Source organism: Mytilus galloprovincialis, chromosome 14 (assembly GCF_965363235.1).
Source record: "Mytilus galloprovincialis chromosome 14, xbMytGall1.hap1.1, whole genome shotgun sequence".
NCBI classification, from domain to species: Eukaryota; Metazoa; Mollusca; class Bivalvia; order Mytilida; family Mytilidae; genus Mytilus; species Mytilus galloprovincialis.
Genome location: NC_134851.1, coordinates 58,930,549 through 58,947,797, shown reverse-complemented (window position 1 = coordinate 58,947,797; position 17,249 = coordinate 58,930,549). Strand labels below are relative to the sequence as shown.

The window sequence follows — 17,249 nt, the reverse complement described above, 5'->3', positions numbered from 1 at the left end:
GTATGCTGTTTTGTAATACCAAAGATTTCCTCCCGCCCAGGCTATTAGTGTCAAAAAAGTATGTTTAGCCAAAAAGTCGTTTACGACATTTTAGAAGCCGAGTGACGTTATATTTCTTGTCTGAGGAAGACTCATATTACCGAATAAACATAACAATTAACTTAGCCTTTCATTCGTGTCAGCAAGGCATCGGTTGAAGTGCTTACAGACATTCTTTTTGATCTTGCACATTCAATCGCATGTCTAATCACCAAACCCAGAAATGAATGCGATATCACTTACCTGTACAGTGAATTACGCCGTCAAGGATTAAGTCAACATCTTCCGTCACGTGGGAGATGGGGTGGAGATAATTGGCCATGTGAGTTAATTGCAGTAAATGTTGGAGATGATATTGAAAGAATACGGCTGAACAGAAATCGCCTTCAACATACATCACACTTCGAAATGTCAATCATCGAGTTCACCGACAGATGGAAAAAGTTGAATGCCCTTGCAAAAAGATTTGATGTTCGACTTACACCTGCAACATTTTATGAGGAAAGGCTGCTTGGTCTTCAATATTACCTGGGAGGAAAACGAGACTTTCAAACCTTTCAAATCAAAGAATCTAAAGGTAATTTTCACTGGGTTAGCAACATGTCTTAAATGTCTTTAGATCAATTGCATTTGTAGAAGAGGGGTGAAAGATACTATAAGTAAATTCAAACTGATAGGTAAAAAATAAACTTACAACGCCAAGGCTAAAAACGAAAACGACAAACAAAGTACACAAGACATAATATAGAAATCTAAAGACCAAGCAACACGAATTCCTATAAAAAATTGGGGTGATCTTATGTGTTCCTGACGGGTAAGCAGATATCTTCACCCGTCATGTTTATGTAAAAACGGTAGTCAAAATAGCTCATTTTGAGAGAAAAAAATGTCAAATTAGTTTACACATAACATTTCACTTTGTATATTTGAAAATTAAGCAAAACGATCTATTCTAGTTTTGAAATACTTCCTTTTCAGTTTTAAAATGATAAAAAGTAAAAAAAAAAAAACCAGATATGTGTTGTATTGATCATTTTCGCTACCATCAGAAATTATTGGTGTCTAGTTTCTTTTTTTCCACAAATTATGAGCGACCTATAACGGCAACAGAAGTATAATACTGCTCAAAAGTCATAAATCGACTGGGAGAAAACAAATCCGTTTAAAAACTTAAAACACTTCAACTATAAGTGGGAAACAACGAAAGAACAGAAACACTTTAGTGCATTTCCCCTTCCCCAACAAAACAACAATGCAACATACATAGAAACGAACTAAGAGACACCATTTGCCATATTTCTGACATGGTACATGACATTTAAAGAAATAGATGGTAGGTTCAACTTGGTTTTGTGGCTAGCCAAAGGTCGCACTCGATGGCAATATTAAATATGCTGCTAAACTGACAACATTGAATGACAGAAATACAGTTCGACCTATAAATTTCAATTTTAGTGAAAGTTCTTAAACCAGGAAGACGATGTACTCGAGACACAGTTTAAGCGTACAAGGTAAGCAGTCATTAACAATTATCCTTAACATATATTTCTTGCAATTTCTAATTAGTTTTGAGATATTTTCAAGAGACTATGTTGAACATGTTCGCACATTTGTTAATTCAGAATGATTGAGCACTAAAATGGCTTTAACAATCGTAGTGTCAACGTCATGTGTTCGCTATCGAAGACCTGCCGCATTGGATAGCTATCACACAACATTTGTTTTATTTGTTATTGCATATAAAAATATTTTCGAGTTTCCCAATCGACCAGTCTTTGAGTTGAATGCATCAATACAACTATAAAAACATTTTGTGATATATGGATCCTTATGTTGAATACATAAATATAATTTGCATTTAAATGGACGATTACCACAAACTAGTACGTGCATATCAATTTAAAATGGTCCGTATCGAAATGGTATCTGCTTAGCATTAACGTTACGTGTATGGTATGACTATAATTACTGTAGAAACATATTTTGTTAAAGAAATCATTATATGTATATAGCTACAAGGGTAAAGAAATGTATACGAAATATACAAAAGATTCAATAATTAGGAAGCAATATCAGTGCTCTTATATATATATCCGTCTCCGTGATTGGTTACCAAAGGTACCAGCCTTATAATTGAATACGGTAGACGCGCGTTTCGTAAACATAACACTCATTATTGACGCCTAGAAAGCAAAACAAATACAAAGTTGCAGAGCATTAATGACCAAAATATTTACTTATTAAAACCTTCAAAATATAGGATAACACACACCAGTAAATTGAAAACATGTATATAAACATGATGAAAGTCTGACTTCTAGTATTAAAAAAGAGATAACAGACTGTTTCAAGCACAAATCATCAATTTAAAAAACGTTCAAAAGGATAATATGTACAGCATGATGTATATGTATGAATTGTATTACGGCAAAATATTCATACACTAAAAGATTTGAAATGTCCCCATTATTAAGGTTATGAATTCGTTTGATGTGTTTGACCTTCTTATCTAGCCATTTGATTAGAGACTTTCGTTTCGGAATTTTTTGTTATTTAATTTATTTTTTCTTTATTGTCTATTTTCAGATGTTTTTTCCTTTGCAGTTGCAAGCACTTTTTACAGAAGATATAAATTTCATGAGAAAAATCATATACATATGACATAACTTTGTTTACTGTTTGTAAAATTTGATTTCTGACTGTTTATTTCGTGACTTTCCTTTCTACTCATCACAAAGAATAAAACTATGCACATGAAATTAAGCAGAGGAACAGTGTTTTTGTTTGAATATTTTTTGTATAATAACTATTTTTTGGTGAATTAGGTCATCTCACAACAGCATCATATTAACCTTAGATGTGTCTTGTGTTAATTGCTTGCCTCAGATAAAGGATAGCCCTTACACGAGCAGTAAAGGAGTTTAAATGTGTGCTGCCTTGCCAAGTCAAACATTGTAATTGTAAATTATATGAATTGCTGTTCCCAAACCCCTACTTAAAGGACGAAGCATACAGAAGAACAAACATAGACTAGTGTGAATAAAATTTCTGCGAGGGGTGACATGGACTGTTACTGTGTGAGCAAGATCGTAACAAATCACCTCCGCGTGTAGTACAAGCAGGGTTTATATTCATATCTCAGAAACGTTTTCGCTGTGCAGTATGTATAGACATTTAATGTGTGGCACCATCTATCATTTGTACGTAAAAAAGGATCAATGACAAAGCAGAGTTGTTGAGAGTGGTTTAGTCTTTACTTTTTAAGGATCAATCATTTCATTTCACTCAAAGGAGAAGGGTATATTTTTTTTCTTACGTAAAATGTATTTAGATTTTCTACTTATTGTTTTCAAACTTTAACACTATAAGCATGATAAGGTCATATCACATCTTCTTATATATATAACAGAAAAAAATGGATATGGGGTATATATTCATGACACAAACTCAGTTAATGCACAACGAACATTTAAACACAAAAAGTAAATGTACAGCGCTTTAATTGTTGTTCTACATCTCAAAGTGATATCTCAAAACTGAGCAAAAAAATATCACCTCACTGTAAGTTTAAGACAGTTCGTATCAACGGTTTAAGTGGAATTCTTTGCACACATGTTTTGGTTAGACTGTGTAAGATGGTACATCACTCAACCGGACCTGTTCTAAACAGAACAATCTGGAAAGTAGTACATATTCAAAATAGATTAGTTAATTGCTACGCGCAGATTTACATCTTAAACTATGTTGTAAGTATATTAGTAATCAAGGTATCAGATAAAATTATTAGGACTGGTCATCCTTAAAGAACACAACTAACTGATAATTTTGAAGAATACAAAACAGTTTTCTTTAAAAAAAAAAAAAAGCAATACGTGAACCTTAAACTGCTGATTGGTCAACCAAAGATTGTCGCTGAATTTTTGTTTGCTTTTAAATTAAAATAAGTGAAAGTGAATAGAAGAATATAATGATGAAATTAACTATCTTTATTATAAAATGTATTTTTTTATTGTCTTTATTTTTGCTAAAGTCATTTGAAAGCAATGTAAGATAGTTGAGAATATAATAGTGTATATACAGCTTCTATTTGAATATAACTTTAAAAAATCCACTATTCATTTTTTTAACGCCGCCAGGGTATTTGCAAAAAGGATATGCATTGTTTACCCTCTCTGCCGTGGTATTTGCCAAAAAATACTCTATCCGACTGTAACGTCAGGATCATCCATGCATTTTTCAACGTTAACATTCGCTGTAATTAAACAGATATAGCATGTTCTTGAGAGGTATTTGTAAAAAATACCAGCCTTGAAAATGAATTTTCTTTGCCTTACTGCTCGTGAAATTTTACATTCTCTCGAATGGCATTTTTTGTAAATACCCCTCCTTAACATATTATATCTGTCCAATAGGTATCAAAGGTACCAGGATTATAATGTAGAACGCCAGACGCGCGTTTCGTCTACATAAGACTCATCAGTGACGCTCATATCAAAATATATATAAAGCCAAACAAGTACAAAATTGAATAGCATTGAGGACCCAAAATTCCAAAAAGTTGTGCCAAATACGGTTAAGGTAATCTATGCCTGGGATAAGAAAATCCTTAGTTTTTCGAAAAATTCTAACTTTTGTAAACAGGAAATTTATAAAAATGACCACATTATTGATATTCATGTCAACACCGAAGTGTTGACTACTGGGCTTGTGATACCCTCGGGGACGAAACGTCCACCAGCAGTGGCATCGACAAGGTGGTGTAAATAGTTATCAAAGGAACCAGGATTATAGTTCATTACGCCAGACGCAAAATTAGTATCACTATTACATCAACATTGAATATTCTTGTAGTCTTGTGAAATTTATCAATAAAATTGGATATATTTGGTTTACAGAAACACCCTTTTGTTGGATTATCTTTCTTTTTGACCACTGTGTTTCAAACCTTAATAATCCTTTTGTTAATTTTCTACATGCTTTCAGACATTTTCTCATGCTATGATTAAAATACTAAATATCAAATGATAAATAAATGTTCAGAAATAATCATTTTATTCTGGGTCATTGTATATCAATATACATGTTCTATTCCCAGATTTATTGCTTCATCATTATAATTGATATGTAATAAACATTCACATTATAAGAGAAAATCTATTTTTTTTTCTCTTTTTCCTACTTTATACTTGAATGAAATTGGTATAGATTTTATATTGGCAAGCTTGTATATTTAAAAAAAATGAAATTACAACATACAATGTGTCTGTATCATATGATTATGTAGGTGATTCAAATGAGATATAGTTATGTAATCATGGTAATCGAACAATGAAAATCTTGTAGAATTGGGACACATGCCCCAAAATAGTTTTTGAAAGAAAAGATTTAAGTTTATCATACTTTCCGATAAGTGCAAGAACAAAGAAAATATCAGTTTGCACGAATAACAAGACAAAAGCAAGTATCGTAAAATAAATGTTTTCTATTATCTTTAATGAATAACAACATTCTTCTTTCAGTCACAACGCCGTTATGTCATAAATCAAACAGTTTTTCTTTTCGTGTGTAGTGAGTCACAATCTTGTTGATGTCGTGGCCTTGTAAAGCCGACTAAGCGGTATGGATTTTGCTCATTTTTGAAGGCTTTACATTTACCTAACGTGTAAATGATTTAATCTGATTCATATGGACTATGCTATATACTAGTAGTTGTCGCATTGGCAATCCTACTTTATCTCCTGATCACTTCTTTTCACACATTGTTTTAATCAGTTTTTGTTGAAATCAGTCTAAATATAGCATGCATGACAATATATGGTGCATGTAACATTAGGCCAAAATAAGTAAATGGCTACAAGTAAAATATGGTAAATAACACACCTTGCCAGAGATTAATCAATATTTTTTTCGGATACTTGTTACCATCAAGTTATGTAAAAACTTGCCAGCAGGTACAAATACATATCTGTATTAAAGTGTTTTATAATATATTTTAATGGTATTTCAAACAATATTGTATGCTATACTTCGTTTTTACATAATGGTTTCGGTTGTTCCATATTTGGCTTGAGTTCAGGAGGTTGTTGATTCGATATCCAGCAGAGTCAAACCACATGACTTAAAAACGAGTATTTGCTGTTTTTACCGCTTAACACACAGTATTTAGTAATAAGAGAATGTGCACTGGTCTTCCTGTGGACTATTTTCTTGTGAACTAGCGCTCAGTGTATCTAGTTAACTAGCGCTTAGTGTATCTAGTGAACTAGCGCTCAGTGTGGAGGTCCAGTACAAAACAGTGATTACATTCATGTCACATTATAATGTGCTCGTCCTGAAATTGTATTGTATTTGTTGCTGGACGTTAAACAGCCATCACTCCTTCTTTTCTTTTGAATATGCATTACATCTGAGACAAATGAACACTCATGTGATATTTTTTACTTTAAAACGTTAAAAAATAATGTGTTATGTATCTGTATTGTATGGTCGTATGTGTTTTGTTGTTAAGTCGTGAGAGTTGTGTCCCTTTGTATGATGACGATGCATATTTGTCATGTGTTGTTATCTGTCTCTTTGAAATAAATGTCCTATGGAAATAGATGTGTTTTTGTTGCTCTTAAGCAAATATAACTTTAGTGGCATGGGGAGGCAAGTATTTATAGCCCCCCCCCCTAACCCCCCCCCCCCACCCCATGTACGTAATAAATGGCCAACAAGAGATATCGATAAAATAGCAACAGACTCATTGCTGATTTATTATATTTAGCATATTAGATTTAAATGTTAAATATTACTTGACATGAAAAGGTTTCTTGGTAAACTTTTCGTCTGGTATATATATAGAGTGCTCAAAGTACTAGTTTGATATCCAAAATATATAGTGAAAACCTATCGGAGAACGCTGAAAAAAAATGTGATACCCCTTGGTCTTTAATTCACTAACATTTTATAATATCTATGTTTATTTGTGCTATCAAAGGGACTTACCAGAAAAATCTTCAAAATTTACGGAGGGCTTCAGTGTCACTGTTCAATTAGAAATCGTCGACAACTCAAGTTAAATATGGCACAGGGTGTTAGCTAGATCGTCGTGATCTCTCAATCTTAAAATATTAGGGATAAAGCTAGTTAATATATAATAGATATTAATGACATCAAAAGGAATCTTTTTTTTTCTATGTTTATGAAATTTAAGCATTAGGGTTTCACTATAAACTAAAATGATATTAATGAATATCAAACAAGCAGTTTGAGACCTCCCTAAACAAACCAAATAACAATTCAAATAACGAACAGGCCGTGTACTTCACATCCATAGGTTATTAGTTAAATTTTTAGTGAAATAATTATCTTTATTTGATGTACACAGGCAAAATTAGCTCACATGAATTTCACATCAATCTCACGTGAAATTCACATGAAAAATTTCACGTGAGATTCACCTCAATCGAGCTTATACATGAAATTCACGTGAAAATTTTCATGTGAATTTCACGTGAATTGAGATTCACATGATCCTGATGTGAAATTTTTCACATGAATTTCACGTGAAATTTACCAAAAAAAAAATTGATATTTTTCATGATTTTAATTAAATTTGAAAATTTATATGTTATTTGAATTACTCTATTTTAAAAATTCATGTGAATTTCACATGAAAAATTTTACGTGATTTTCATGTGAAATTCACATGAGTTTCACATGAGAATCACGTGAAACTCACAAAAATTGTTTTCACGTGAGTTTCACGTATAAGCTCGTTTGAGGTGAAATTGATGTGAATTTCACGTGAGATTCACATGAATTTAAATTCACGTGAAATTGATGTGAGTGAAATTTGCCTGTGTAACTGTCCTGATAAATGGTTCCTATTACATATACACAAAGTTAACAGGTTTTTTTTCATAATTCACCACTTTCATTAATTGTCAGACAAGCTCATGATTGTGTTTTATACATACATTTATAATTGAACTTTTGAAATGTGTTCTATTTTATTGTCATGATTGTATTGTATTGCATTGATTGTATATAAATTGTATATTTGTTTGTTTGTATTGCTTGACCCTTATGGGTGTAATTTTGCCATAGAGATTATCAGTATTATTAATTAGAGCTCAGGAGGAATGTGACATATACATATAATATTAATTTAAAAGTAAATATCTAAATGGTGAATACATGTACCATCATCATTTAACAGGGTCCTCAATTTGACAAATGGCTAGTTTTATTTTCTGCAGTTAAAGTTGAACTGTCAGATCTAATGACGACAAGTAACGATGCCTTGGTCTGTAGGGTAATAAAATTAGTGATGACTTTTTTTTTTTTTTTTTTTTAGAGAAAATGTAATTAAACTTTCTGATAAAGGTCAGTTGGTGTTAATGAACTAACTGTTGCTTGGCCAATAACTATAACATAATAACCAAACGACAAAGATATAATGGTTAGTCCTGTACTTTCTTGAAGTCCTTGTAATATGGACAAACATTCAAAATTTGTGAATTAATTTTAAATGTTAGATCTTTGCCGTGATGGAGTTTCTAAAAGGTGTCTTGTTATATCAAATATACTTTTGTCAGAGGGAAATCTAAGATCAAGCACCCCATGTAAATTCTTCTATCCCACAGTTAAGGGAGTTCGCTTGTCAGTTTGAAAGTAATTAACTTTTCAAAACACTAGTTTATATTGATAGGGAATTAATAAAGAAATCCAAAGAGCAAAAAAAATATATAGGTCACCGTTCTTGTTTTCGAGATATTAGCCATTGCAATTTTGGCGGGAAATATTCTCTCTTGACTTTTCATAGCTTTATCATTGACAAGTTAAAGTTCTCAAAAACTGTTAAAAAGTAATTAAAAATTTATAAGACTTTAACAGATGGCTTATCATTATACATGTAAAAGATTTACAAAAGGAAAAATGGGGGTCACCAGGCAATTTTATTCAAGGCAGTCAAATGGATAAAACCTAAGGATTCCGAAAATCTGACAAAATATCTAAACCATGACAAGCCAGCTTCCTTAAAGCCTTTTTGAAGTTGTGCATCCGTTTTGCTGTGCGGGACAGTGTTTAAGCACGCAGCCACCTCCGGTTGGAATGATGATTTCAATAACTATTGCAGCAACTGAGCAATGGGTCTGTACATGTAGGTGGCATGTCCATTTTAAATAAATATATATATTTCCTGTGAGATATTCTGATCTTTAAACCCGGACGAACCTTATTAGAGGGGCTGAGGACTAAACTATTCATATATTCATTCTAAATTTGATTGACCTGAACATGCCTGAAATATTTGCCACTGGACGTAAAGCAAACAACAATTGATCAAGACATCATCTTATTTTTTTATTTTTTTTCAAACTATAAAAAGCTTTGTCTAATTATTGGAACTAGGCTTAGTTTGATTAAACATTTTTTTTTGTTATGCATTCTACAATTTACTGCCTGAGAAAATTATTAACTTTTACTTTTACTTTAAATTATTACTGTGTAATACAGGCTCCGCCACCTACATGTATTAGACATCTGTCTATATAAAATGATATACAGATACCATACACATACCTGTTAGACTTACAAAATATTCAAGTTCAACTTCTATTTTTTTCAATGTCATCCCTTCTTTAAAATGCTGCATGGGGAAACTTATTTTTGGATCATTTTTTTCTAAATACAGATATCCTGGATGTGTCTTCAGTAAAAAAAAACATCATACGCACTCTTAATTCTTTATTTCAATAATAATTTATTTACCCTTAATTGTCTTCAACGCTTTTTAAATGTTGTCCTGGAAAACTGCATTGCCCTGTACCATCTCTATAGAGATAGCTTTGCGTCTTTCATTTTCCCACATATCTGTAATGTACAAAGATACAACTTATTTAGAGATTTACAAATCTAACATGATAAACGACAACTAAACAATACTGAAAGTTAAAAGGGAATGAGTTCATGGGACACATATGATGTCCCCGCTTGCATACCATATAACTTTATAAAGGGATAGAACTCTAGAACAGTAAAAGTGACACCCCCAAAATAGAAAGTTGATCTGTATTAATTGTGTGGTTTTAAGCATTGTGTATAAGTTTCATTACAATTGGTTGAGGCTACCTTAAGTTAGAGAATGGACACGAAAAATTCAGCAATTTGTTTCATTTATAAAGGGGCACAACACTAGACCAGTAAAAGTGACACCCCCAATGTTTAAACTTGATCTGTATTTTGCGGTCATTACCATTATGTATAAGTGTTATTACAATTGGTTGAGGCTAACTTAAGTTAGAGAATGAAAAACGAAAAATTCAGCAATTTTTCCATTTGTAAAGGGCATAACTCTAGAACAGTAAAAGTGACACCCCTAAAAGTCAAACTTGATCTGTATTTTATGGTTATCCGCATTGTGTATAAGTTTCATCACTTTTGGTCATTTGGTTGAGGCAAACTAAAGTTAAAGGACGGAGAGACAGACAAACAAGGGTAAAACATAACGCACCTTCGGTTACGGCGGGGGCTTAAACATGTTTAAAAAAAAACTATAATCACATGGCTGAGAATAGCAGTTCATTCAATAAGGTGCAGAATAACATGTAGGTTATCTTTCAGCAGAGAAAAAGGTAATTTACTCAACTTCTTGTATGGTTTGAAATTAAAGATAAACAATCAACAAATTAAAAAATAAAAAGTTACATGTATGAAGAATTAAACAAGAATTCTGTTAGTATTGATTATGGCAATACATAGTCCCCTACTGGTTAAAAATTCATTGTGTTGGAACAAAATTGTAACTTATTATAATAATCTATAACTTGTCATGGTGTAAACTATATGACAAATATCAAGTCAATATCTGCAAACATGACGACAAAAAGTGTTGAAAACGGATTTTTGGGTAAGTGAATTTTCTTAGTCCACGGACCATGATAACTCTGCACACAATTATTAAACCAGAACAAAATTCGAATTTAATCTGTATAACTTGTCATGGTGAAACTATATACCAATTTTCAAATTTATATCATTATTAAGCATGACGTAAAAAAGTGCTGAAAACTGATTATTTGAGTGAATTTGCTAAGTCCAAGGACATCCGTCCGAAACAAAGCCCGATCTTGGTGTGTTACTTATCATGCTAAAAACAAACACCAAATATCAAATCAATATCTTCAAGCATGAAGAAAAAAAGTGTGGAAAACTGATTTTCCGGACTGACGGATGGACAGACAGACGGAGTCATGAAAGAAATCGGTCATATCTGAGAGGATGGCAACGCATTTTTCAAACCTTCAAACATTTTATAGTCGGACCCCCAAGGGTGGCTGGGGAATAGAAATATGGTCACTTGGTCTTCTTCCGACCGGCAGTAAAACGCTTGCCGAAGTGGGGCGTCCGTTTGGCTGTGCGGGATGTATCAAGTTCGCAGTCACGTCCGGTCAGATTGGGAACGCTAAATCCGATGCCTCGTGTTAGGAGAGTGTCACGCTCTGTGCATGTTAAGAACCCTTGCAACAACTCTTTGAGGGGTCCGTAGGTGGCCTGTTGCAAGGCAATATTTCTTTCCCTATCCAATATACCCTCATTTCCAGTGGCAGTCCAAATTTCCACAACCATCATCCTAGATGGCCTCTATTATTTCAAGACCCACCTATAGTTTTTATTGTGAACTTATTCTCATCCTGAATATGCATGACATATTTGCCACTGGACGTTAAGCAACCAACAATCAATCAATTTTATAGTCGGTCAAGCCTTCGGCTCGGTCGATAACAAAAGCATCGCTGTAACGAACATATTCATCGATATTTCATTAATATGATCTATGCGTACGTGTAGATTGAAAAGAGACTTGACAAAGAAGCATATTAAAAACTGTTATAAATTTTTAAAATGTTACGTGTTTATTATTATCATGCAGCATAGTTTACTAGGAATCAAAGCTAGATTAGTATCTGAATGCACTCCAGTATAATAAAGGTATATTGAATACATGTATATGACATGTATGGTTTGTTAGATAAACTTCACAAGCATGACACGGAGTCATTTCATTGTTTTCTTCTTCTTCTATATAATAAAAAGAGTACAATATTTACCTGCAATTTTCAATTGCTTCCACCTTTTTAAAATATCGACAGTTTTTTTTTTTTATATCTGAATCTTGAAAATGTTGATTTTCTTCAATAAATACATCCTACGTATCCGTGTCGTTCAAGTACATGATAACAGAGTTTGATATTTGTAGGTGAAGGCAATATTTAAAATGTAATACTTATGTTGGTCAGAGTAGTAACTTTCTCTGCTGAATTTAACACACACACATTTTTTGTTTTACTGATGCCACTTTCAACATATATAGCATGATAAATGCTATTATAAAGATATCGTATTAAACTTTGTATTTGTCTTCTGTTTAAAACTTCGTGTTGCAAAAGAAGGTCACCACTTGAATACATTCAAAGGAAGATGAGGAAAAAGAAAAGACAAAAACAAGGAATAAAGAGGTATGGATACATTCAGTGTTTACACAAACATGTACGTGGTGCATGAAATATTTGCCACTGGACACTAAGCAATCAACAAGTTTTCTCATTAATTAAGCTACAATTTTCTAATCCATGAGGAAAGTGTACACCTTTAGTAATTTATTACCGGAACTGCTAATGTGCCCTTGTTTCATTTGGTCAATTGGATGTGATGACATCTGACAATAATTGTTTTAGAATATAGCTTAAAACTATTCTTACCGAAAGTATTTGCAAGAATGATAGAACAATTACTTGCTAAATCTTATTTTTACATGTTTGTGAAAAATCCGAACACTTTGTACCATAAAGCATTTTTTTTTCAAACGAAATTTTAACCAACTTATTTTATGATAGATATTTGAATACAATATAAGGAAATAATGCATAGTATCCTTAGATCACAATCAGAATCATTCTTTTTTCTAAATGCTTGGAATTGTTAACTTGTTTAACATTTTTACTACTTTAGTCTTGTACTTTGGAATATATTTTATATTCCTTTTGGTTTCTTATTCTAAGACAAATTAAAATATCAGTTTTCAGTTTCGATGTAAGAATTATGTATGATGATCCCTGTAACAATTGATTATTCGAAAGCAACTCTGAACAAAAATGGTTTTCAACTAAATTTTGTAGAAGTGAAAAGTGCAACCATGTACTGATTATAAACACTACAGTATGTGACATTGGTGTATAGTTGCTAAAACAGAGATCATAAATCTTGATTTATCTGTTACAACTAACAGCTTTTATCAAGTTAATACTCTGACCTCCCATAAAGTAATACTTACAAACCTGTTGAACTTGTTAAGCTATTAATTTCAAATCATTTTAAAGGGTATTAACACAGCCAGACTTATCACAAAAGAATCAAGAAATTTTTCCAAGTAAGCATTTGTTTTCAACGATACACGCATATCTCGTATATACACATTTTGAAATATGAATTACAGAATTAAAGTTAAATAGAATCTATCAAATTAATACGATCAATTTCGGTATTATGAATTTCTTTCATTGAACATTCTTTATAAAACAAAATTTTGAATGAATTTCAAAGTATTAAGTCAATTGTTTTTATTCGAAAATACGGTTATATTAAGGTAGCTCTCGACACTAAGGGAGATAACAACGTTTTACTGATGTAAAACTGATTCCCTGTTTTAATCTTAGGATATATCGCCTATATATCTGAGTCAAGGTAACAGTTTTGTTGTCGTCTGGTGATAACGTGTGTAAACAACTTACAGCTGATCGGACGGAAAAGATTAAAGTTTATCAAAAAGGATTCATGCGTTCTTTTATAATGAAAAATATGAATAGCTTCAGCCTGAAAGTTCACACAGTCTTAAATGATTCTCAATTTATAAGATCTTTGTAAGTTGGAGAAATTCAGCGTCCGATCACAGTGACCTTTCGTTTGACGAAATTAACCTGGAAAGAAAGTCGACGGCTAGCTCTGGCTCACCACCTTGCGCAGAATTTGTTCGTTAAGATGTATGAATTTCCAATGCGGATGCTGTCTGCGAACGGAAATACGACCTTGGACAAGGAGCTGGAGGCTGTTGAGCATTTTGTCCATACCATATCGTTATAGCTGCAGTGCATGTAACCTGCATAACATCAGGTCATGCACATGTAACAGCGTAGAAACCAGGAAAAGAAATGGAACTGGTGGATTGGTTATCAATTCAAAAACAGCAAATGGTAAGAGATTTAAATTTTCTCTTTTATAATCTCTTTACACATTTTACTGGGCGGAGAAGGTGTATCAATTCCACTCTATTATGGTCTGGCTTTATGTTGTTTGAGGGTAAAAGGCATTATTTTTAGGGGAAGTGCTGCCCAAATTTTTTATGAAGCTGGACCTAGTAATGTTTCTTGAATTTTGCCCCTGAAAGTTATTTATCATTTTTGCAATGAACAGAAAGACATCTATGCATATGGGGCTTATTAGTTTTGCATCCAAAAGGGGAGGATTATTTTGTCAATAATTATTTGGTAGCAATTTATCATAAATGTAAATTAGAATTGAAAAAAAGAAAACAAATACAGTCACAATCATGACAATTATTCATTCATAGAAATAAAGTTTTACAAACTCAAAATATTAGTTGGTCTTTATTTTATAATCAGAATTTTCATATTAATTCATCTATTGCATGTGACCATAGACCAAACTTGTGGTCTGAAGCCTTGCAGATTTAGTCATTTAAAACAAACCTAGAATGATTTGCAGAATGCAGGATAATGCATGAAGGCACACAAAAAAATGAGGAAGGGGCACCACCCTCCATTCCCTCACTCCACATTATTTGAAATTTATATGAGTCTGTGATCTATAAGAATAAAGGCAAACATGAATTTACAATCATATTATAAAATATAAATTAAACAAACAATTGCATATATTCCAAATAGAATTATGAACTCAAGTATTAATAGTTTATAGTTTATCTAATTAACCAATATGCAGACTGACATTTCATTTCATATTTTTCAGGAATGATACATGCAGGAATTGGTGCCACACATTTTACCAATTTCCTAAATGGTTTTAATGTACTTTCTGTGAATTCATCAACCATATATAAATTAAATGAAAAGGAGAATGAAACTGGAAAGAACAGTTTTATACATGGTTAATATAATGAGTAGTTGGAAGGTAATTAAATCTTTAGTTATATATTTTCAAGTTTCCAGTTAATTTCAAATGTGATATGTCTTAGTTATAGTATTTGAACACTGCATGTTCTTTCATTTTACATTTGGTACTACTTTTTTATATTAGGTTGAGGTCAGTTTTGTTGCAGAATGGCATATTTTTGGTACTGGTTGGACCTATGAAATTGATACAGGTAAATTTAAAGAATTTAGGCTTTAACTTTATTATACAATACAATACAATATGCTTTTATTTCAAAACACTCCGTCACATTGACATGTGAAACAAGAGGTAAATTACAAAATACAATCACATACAATTAAAGAAATAAATAAAACAACTTAGAAATGAAATATTTAGAAAATTACCTTACTTTATATTATAATATTTTATTATTATAATATTTTAGTTAACTTTGAAATGAATAAAGACACATTTTTAAGAACGTTAATATTAGTCAATGACAGTAGTCCTTTCATTTTTGCTTCACTTGGATATTTCACATAGTACTCTGGAATATGTTGATTTCTGATAGTTTTTACTAATAAAGAGTTGCATTCAAATAAATAATGGTATCCATTGCCAATTGCAGTTAAACACAAATTACATGTCCTCTCTTCTTTTGGAATGTTATACCATCTTCCCAACTCTACTGGAATCTTTACATTGCAGCATCTTAATTTTGAAATATATTTACATTCGAATGGTGTTAATTTTAAAAGATAGTTTTCTAAGCCAAAGATTGTTTTAAAAAGTCCATAAAATTCTCCTCTGGATGAGTTGTCAATTTGACTATGCCATTGTTGAATGAATGCATCTTTTAATTTTTCTTTCAGTACGATTTTAAGTTGATTTATGTCTAATGGTGATTGTTGAGTCCAAACATAGCTTAGTCGGGCATTGTCTAGAATCGATTTAATATTATCCATCCATTTGAAAGTGTGATCATCCTTTAAGTTGAACATAATTTGATATAGTATACTGCTAAGTTTATTTTCATTGGTGAGAAGTTTGTTCCAAAAACAAACCATTCTACATTTTATTACGGTATCTATTGGTGTACGACCAAGTTCTCCATATGTCATAAAATTTGGTGTCGACGATCTAATTTTCAACACATTCCGGCAAAACAGTAGATGGATTTTTTCCAACATGTAATTGTTTCCGAATCCCCATATTTCACATCCATATGTCAGAATTGGAAGTACAAGTGCATCAAACAGTTGTAATTCTAAGTCGACAGGTATTGAGAGGTTACGTATCTTTGTATATAGACTAAAAAGAGCTTTCTGTGCTTGTTCGCTTAGACGTTTCTTCGCTGTTGCAAATGAACCATTGTAATTGAAGGTTAGTCCTAGATATGGATAAGAATCTTGAATGTCAATAGGCTGGTTAAATATTTGAAACTTTGGTAATGTTCCTGATTTCCGTTTGCAGAACACAACAACCTTTTGTCTTCGATAAATTAACGTTTAACTTCCATCGGACACAGTATCTTTCAAAAACATTTAAGGCGTGTTGCATTGATTCGGCCGTTTCAGATATAATTATAGTGTCGTTGGCGTACAAAAGAACGAAAAGTTTAATATATATTTGCAAATGATTGTGGCAAATATTTTCGATAACTTGCAAGTTCTGAACATCATTATCAGCAAAGAAAGACTCCAGATCGTTTAGATAAACAGCAAATAAAAAGGGGATAAGTTTTCTCCCTGTCTCACTCCGATGTTACAGTTAAAAACGGCTGACACTTCGTTCCCATTCCTTACGCAAGATTTAACATCACTATACATACTATATATAACTTTAAAAAATTTCCCAGAAATATTCGCCTTTTGTAATTTTATCCATAAAGATGTATGAGAGATTGTATCAAAGGCTCTCGAAAAATCAACAAAAGTGCAAAAGAGTTTCTTTCCAAGTGCTTGATAAATTGATATTAGTGAATGTAATACAAATATGTTATCCAATGTACTATAACCTTTTCTGAAACCTGTTTGAGCCTCGGAAATCAG

At 32.1% G+C, this 17,249-nt stretch overlaps 1 long non-coding RNA gene across 1 annotated transcript; it reads left to right on the top strand.

Moving 5' to 3' along the window:
* The first annotated feature begins 173 nt into the window (after positions 1 to 173).
* LOC143058619 (uncharacterized) lies at positions 174 to 3,280 on the top strand. Its single transcript, XR_012973154.1, has 3 exons — positions 174 to 616; positions 1,495 to 1,550; positions 2,626 to 3,280. It is a non-coding gene; the product is annotated as an uncharacterized LOC143058619 (long non-coding RNA).
* Positions 3,281 to 17,249: the final 13,969 nt, after the last annotated feature.